General features: G+C 35.8%; 1 long non-coding RNA gene across 2 annotated transcripts; it reads right to left on the reverse strand.

The window, feature by feature from the left end:
• Positions 1-755: 755 nt before the first annotated feature.
• On the reverse strand, positions 756-2,780 carry LOC9270989 (uncharacterized). 2 transcript variants are annotated; one of them, XR_010742199.1, is made up of 4 exons: positions 2,286-2,780; positions 2,083-2,154; positions 1,665-2,002; positions 756-1,108 (listed from the first exon to the last, which is right to left on the reverse strand). It is a non-coding gene; the product is annotated as an uncharacterized lncRNA (long non-coding RNA). The 2 variants fall into 2 exon arrangements; XR_010742198.1 differs by having other exon boundaries at positions 756-1,324.
• Positions 2,781-7,362: the final 4,582 nt, after the last annotated feature.

A 7,362-nucleotide genomic window follows, 5' to 3' on the forward strand; every position in this document is an offset into this window, starting at 1 on the left:
TACTACTCTAAGTTTGACTAATTTTATAGAAAAAAATAGTAATATTTTTAACCCAAGACTAATATATTATGAAAATTTATTTAATTATAGATTTAATGAAACCATGTTGGTGTTGTAAATAGTACTACTTTTTTCTATAGAGTTAATCAAACTTAAAGTAGTTTGACTTTCGACTAAAGTCAAAACGTCTTATAACCTGAAACGGAGGGAGTATATTTTTTCTGTGTGTGCATATATTATTTTTTGTTGTTTTTGGTTCTTGAATGCATTTTCATTATAGGTTTCATATTCATCGGAAAGGATAAATAAAATTATACAAAATAATGGAAAACATCCTAAATAATCTATACAAAACGTATAACCTATTGTAATTTTTGAATTTATTTTATCACTTGAATTGTTACCTCAAATAAATCATCTAAATCTGCAAAACCGAAATTAACACCTTGCCTAATTTACACCTTCACCATAATTTAATCATACTATTTCTAGCAAAGCCATTTGGTCATCATGTTAGTCATGATATATTTAATTACAGGAGTCTTGGCTTAATTTAATTCAAAATTTTAGCCACATGAAATGAGAGCCACAATTTCTATAAACAATAATTGATTGCAGTCAACATAGTAACTTAGCCTAATTTACAAAACTAGTTAGAAGCCCGTGCGTTGCAACGGGAAATAAAATCAACTATAACTCATACTACTCATACCATTTGCATGATGTCAAATGGTTTAAATCTCATCCAGACAAAATTATCTTGAAACATGTCTCCATTGAATAAACGCACATGAAAAAGTTTCACGAAATCATCTTACAAGCCCAGCTAGAAATAACTTAAGAAGAAGAAGAAGAAGAAGAAGATCAACCCCAAGATGAGAGTGACTATAAATGTTGAGGAAATTCTGTTTGACAGCATTAAAACTAAACAAATATGCCAACGCTGGTTCGATTTGATATATGTTCTGCTATCACCACTGACATGTAAATAATCCTTCGTTTTTGTATGAAAACATCAGATCAAGACAAAAAAAGGTGTACTTGATGATGCATGATAGCAATGACATAGATGGCCTTCTCTTGTAGTTTCGGCTAAGATTCTGAAAACCTGATAGAAGCTCAATCGAAACCATTTGGAAAATCAGAGCAACTATGAGAAAGTATAGAATAGCAAATGTATCATGTATTTGTTGGAGAAGGCAACAATTTATTAATTGGTCAATGTGTTAGCATAGTACATAATTGACTGCTAAATGCATTTCCAAACCTGTCTCTAAAATTAGCTTGAGATAACAACTTGATTGAGCAAAATTTGGCTGAACTACTACATGGCAAAAGGAAATAGTTAATGTATCATTAATATCATCAGTAGCAGTAACACACAACATGAGAGTTCAGAAACAACAGAACAGGGAATTGACTTGTTGGCTGCACATATAAAATGTAAAATATTTGTTTTCGATTTCAGCATTGTCATAAAATGTGATTGAAATAAAACCCAGCCGGTGGGGGATAAAATGTGATTTATTATGCAACCATATTAGAATTGATTGGAAATTTCAATATAATTACCACGCCTCGACGACCGATATATATTAGCCACTGCATGTTCAGAATTTCACACTTTCAAACTTTCAAACCAAAGTTCTGACTTTCAGAGTTACCTTTTGTCAATGAATATTCCAAAGTTCAGACTTCTAGAATCTCAACCATGGTAACTTATAACTTAATACTACCTCTGTTTTTTAATAGATGACGCCGTTGACTTTTTCTCACATGTTTGACCATTCGTCTTATTCAAAAAGTTTACGTAATTATAATTTATTTTGTTATGAGTTGTTTTCTCACTCATGTGATTTATATCTTATATATTTGCATAAAATTTTTGAATAAGACGAATGGTCAAACATGTGAGAAAAAGTCAACGGCGTCATCTATTAAAAAACGGAGGGAGTATATCTTATCATGTGCTTCCATGTATGCCTATTTACATTCTTCTTCTCTGCAAAAATTGACACCGAAATAGATGTAATTAACACCGAACAAGTGAGGGATGTGGTCATGGGAGAGGGTGGCACAGACCTGACAGTACTATGTTGCCCTCGAAGACCTCACTCATGTTGCTCCCCTCAAACTCCTCAACCTCACTGAATCCTGCACATAAGAATGAACATTAAACAAATTATAGAGAGGGCCATATAGACTGCCAGAACAGTGATGGAGGACATCACTTAAACATGTCAGACGAGTAACATGCCAGAGCAGGAATTTTCTTTTCTCTTTACCTGGTCACCTCTAGCCGGGATCGATTTGCAACCGCCATCGCCAACTGGATCAGGTTGCCATATGATCGTCTAGCCGCCGATTAAGTAACTGCCCCGTGAGCAGGATCAGACAGCCGCGACGGCGACCTAACAGCAAGGATTCGGCGATGGCTGGCTGGGGATTGGGACGGCGTGGTGTGGCAGCGGTGGTTCATGGGGGAGGGGGGAGAGAGCGGAGAAGCGATGCGGCGTGCGGCGGCATTGGAGGTGGTCGAAGGGGAGAGAGCAAAAGGATGCGTCTGCCCGCCGCCGAGCTCTCCTCGTCCGGTCGTCGCCCGGAGTCAGGCTCGCGGCGGATTCCAGATGGGGCAGCGGCGACGGGGAGAATCAATGGGTGGGCTGGGGCGGCGTGGCGCTAGGGAGGAGGGAAGAGGGGCGTGCAGCGAACGAGGGAAATAGCGAGCGAGAGAGGGGGAGACGCGTGCGCGAAGCTAGGGGAAGAGGTTTGCCACGGATGGATTGGGGCAGGTGCCGACATCTTTTGCGCTTATTCGGGATCGCGACGAGGAAGGAGGGAGGAGTCAGCTTTTTTTTTTTTGCGTTGTGGAGGAATTGTGCGCCGTTCTTTTCGTTGTAGATAACGTGTAGTTGTACCTTTCTATGTGTCGATGTATCTTTCTATGTTGGATCGTGTGTCTATGTTGGTTTCACCATCACCACCACCAATTTTTTAAGTAGTAGAGATAATGAAAGTAGTTTAAGTAATTTCTGTTCAACTGAAAATAGTGTAAACTTGTAAATTCATAGAAAATTAATTTTTACTCCAAATGAGTTGAACCAATTTTTTTAGAATCACAAAATTATGAACTATTGTTATGTGAACTAAAATATGGAAGAACTAGTAAACATACCTCCAAATTTAGGTGATATGTAAATAATCACATAGGGTATAAAATTTTTGCTAAATTCATCTGAAATTATTTACAGCTCCAAATGAAATGATTCCAGATTTGTTAGATTCAAAACTTTATGAACTTAATTTATGATTCTCAGGCTTTATGCAGAAAATGAAACTACAAATAGGGTGAGGGACCTCAACCTCTCTTCTATTTATACCCTGAGGTGGATGCACAAGAGGCACGAATCTAACATGGATAAGTATTCCTAATCCTATAGGAAATCTACCCATACAAGTATACAACTTATCGTATTACAATTCAAACTCCAATCATTCCAAATTTGGACTGCTTCCAAATTTGACTCCTCATCCCATATGCACACAAGCCCTCTTATATGCCATAAGAAATCTTTACCACCACGTGTATTGTTCTTTAGCCTAAGAATCTTGCATGATTGTTGACGGTCGTTACAGATAAATTTCGATCGCCAATATAACTAAAATAATGGAGAATTAGCTATGTTTACAATGCGTGTTTGTTTTCAAATAATATATTTCCACTTGTACTTGGAGAAATAACATGTTGCAGGAATTTATCAAATAAAATAAAGAGAAAGCGGAGAAAACCTCACTCATAAGCAAGCAAATGGATAAGGAGGGCCCATATTCCATATTTCAGGTGTAACCGCCGGAAACAGCCTTAACTGCCAAAACCGCCATGAGGACCCACCTGTCAGCCACCCTGCTGAAGCTGGAAGCCTGTTGGGCCAGCGCAGGTTCGGCCGAACCACGTGTACGATCCGGATGCACTCTCAATGACGGATTTGAGGGTAAAATGGACAATTCGCATGGGTACAACCGTCATACCGACCCTATAAAAGGAGGAGCTCACTTCACTTCTTAACACACTCAAGCAAGCTCAATTCCTCTTCATACATTAGTGTTAGTAGTATAGTGCTAAGTGGAATAGTATAGAATAGTGTTCGGAGTCCTCGGAGTCTTTAGAAGAGTTTTCGGTATGGCTCTAGCAGCTCTTGTAATCTCTTCTGTAATACTTTCCGAATTAATGAAATACTCTTATTTATATATCTTCGGTTCTTTGCTTAGTCTGAGTACTGGTTTTACTTTATATTTGCATTATATTAATTGTGTGGGTAGCCTAACAGAGAGGTGTAATGGTGCGGGTTTAATGTTTGATTTATCAGTTGCTCTATATCGGGTGCACGGGTATAGAGTAGTATTTAGTAATGTAAGCATGATGCTTAGATAATTAAATATCATTAATTGGGCATATATGTTGCGGGACAGTAGAGATGGGCCGCTGATTTCCTAATCGTCTGGACATCAACTTGTCCATAGTTGACTCCCGATCCATCACCGGAAACACTCTCCCGAGACATCTAGACACAACTGCACATGAATAAACAAGAAACCATATCCGAGCACAAGTGCTTTACTAACTTGAGTAAACATTACCATACAACAATAGTACACACGTAAAGAAATCATCTAGAAGTCATAAACTGAAATAACCACAAGTATCCAAAGAAACAACTCGAAAACAATTCTAATCAGGAGCCAGCGGTCAGACCGTCGGGCTGACCAGTTTGACCACCGCCATACCTGTGGTCTGGCCGCAATACTCCCTATGGTCTGACCTCCCTCTCCGAGTGAGAAAAACTACTTCACCAATTATCCACCAAATATCAAAACCAATATAATTTACATGCCAATTATTCATCACAAAATATATAAATCAAAACATTTTTCTTATTCTCTCCTTTATATAAGTTTATAGTTTGCTTATAGTCTACTTGCTCTAATAGATTAGACATATATCCAGCTGTTGGCTCTGTTGTTAGTTTTGTTGACTTGCTCTTACTCTTGCTCTTTATTGTTGACTGAAGCTGACTCCAAACCTATACACATTAAAAAACTGATAACTACAATTAGTAGATCTAGTTGATTAGGTTCTTCAATTTACACTTGTACGTGATAAGTAAACCGAACAAACTAAGCAATAACATAGAGACACAATGATTCACAACTTCAAAAGCAAAACACAATAATGAACTATATATCAGTAAGGACAATTAGATTCTTAATCTTCTTCTTTTTAACTAAATTATGCTTTTACCACTACTTATCGTAATTTTGTCCTTACCCTTACCTTTTGTTTTACCCTTACTTTTTAAAGTGAAGCTTGCATTTGTCCCCATTTAGTTAAAATGACTTTATGGTGTTAAAATTTACATATAGCCTTGTAGATTTGTCATACTATTCTAGGGACTTTGTGATTTTGCCACTGTTGTGACATTATGAATTTTCACATAATTTTTCCCCGATTTTATATGAATTTTCACTTATTCTGTAATAAAAAATAAGTGTGTGAACTGGTTTGAGATGAATTTTGCCTATGTTTTGAAACGAATTTTGCCCATGTTTTGACATTGTTAACCTTAATGGAAGGGGGGCAAGCACAAACCTTAGTTAAAAAATAAGGGAGAAATTATAAAGTTCAATAGTAGGTGTAAAATTACAATTAAAATTGAAAATAACTGTAAGAACGCAAATGGGCCTATCAATAATGTTCGAGCATCCTTTCTCAAAGAAACTATTCTCTTGCCACAATCAATGTCAAAAAAATAAGTTCATTTCCTGATAAGCTCCGTTGTAACTATCACTTGATCGGATTGAACAATATAGATTTATACTTCATTATCTGTCTTTTTAATGTTTGACACCATTGACTTTTAGATATATATTTGATCATTTGTTTTATTTAAATGTTTTGTATAGATATAAAAATATAAGTCATGCTTAAATTACCTTCAGTGATAGATAAAACAATCACAACAAAATAAATGATAATTACATAAATCTTTTGAATAATGTAAATGGCCAAACATATATCAAAAAGTTAATGAAATCAAATATTAAAAATTGAAAGGAGTATATCGCACCATTTTGAAATTAAATTGTGTCAATTCATTTGCTTTAATGTAATATTCCCACTGTCTCAAATGTACATGTAATCCTAACATTTAAAAGATAAATTATCAGGGAGAAGAAGATCTAAATATCGTTGATTATATAAGAGATGGTTAGGGTTGGAATGATGGTTAGGGACTTCGGGTAGATATTGATGAAGGCTGGTTGAAGAAAAACAATACTTACACAATAACAGTTATTTTGAAACAATGTTGAAAAATTTAAATGCTAGGACCATAGGACAGATGGAGTATTCCATAGTACTGATAGATACTTCTGCCACTTATCTACCACAAAAAGTGAAAATATATAGCAAGCAAATATTGAAGAGATCACAACTTGGTGCCAAAGCTTGTAAGTCAATGTGGTTGTTTGTTGGTTTTCATTAGCTAGAGTGGAAGATTTAGTTATGCAAGATATGCAAGTATAATTGAGTAAGTAGCTAGCTAGCTGGCAGGGAAGTGGAGTTGTAGGTGCATGATTTAACATGTCAGGATTTATATCTTATCATCCATAAATATTACACAAATATAGATGTGCTTTTAAAAAAAAATTAGTGAGACCAAGGATTTATGATTGGCCTTTGTCTCTTTTGATGTGTGTTAGCAAGCTTATCTATACTTTCTATAAAGTTGTAACCCACTAACTCTAAAGCTTAACATGTAATCATGCCACATCATCCCATATTAGAAATAATTTACATACTTATGCAACATCATCTACAATCTATTTAATTCTACAAATAAACATGTAAGCATATCCAAACATCACCCCTCACACCATTTTCATAATATTTCAGTAAATATATCATTTTATAATCAATATATTCTACATTAAAGCGTGGATATCATTTGTTTGTTTTATAATAAGTACTGATAAACACTAACGATTCATTATTTTTTACTTTTTATTCCTAGCTCAATTATTAAAAATAAATAAAATTGCTAGTAATTCTTGTAGCAAAGGGCGGGGAATCACCTTGATTGTGGATGCGTGAGTGCAGTGAAAGTGTGTAATGGTGTATGTGCATATTCCGTGTAATAAAAAAATACTGAGAGGGAGAGAGAGAATGAGAGATGCATTGCTTACTCAAGTATCATTCTTTGATTTGTCAAGTTGTTATTAAGAGCCACTTGGCAAGTGACAAAGAATGGGACGAGACGAACAAACTACCACCTACTTTTGGGAGCCCGTGAACTCTTTGTAAAC

This window comes from Oryza sativa, chromosome 6 (genome assembly GCF_034140825.1).
Source record: "Oryza sativa Japonica Group chromosome 6, ASM3414082v1".
NCBI classification, from domain to species: Eukaryota; Viridiplantae; Streptophyta; class Magnoliopsida; order Poales; family Poaceae; genus Oryza; species Oryza sativa.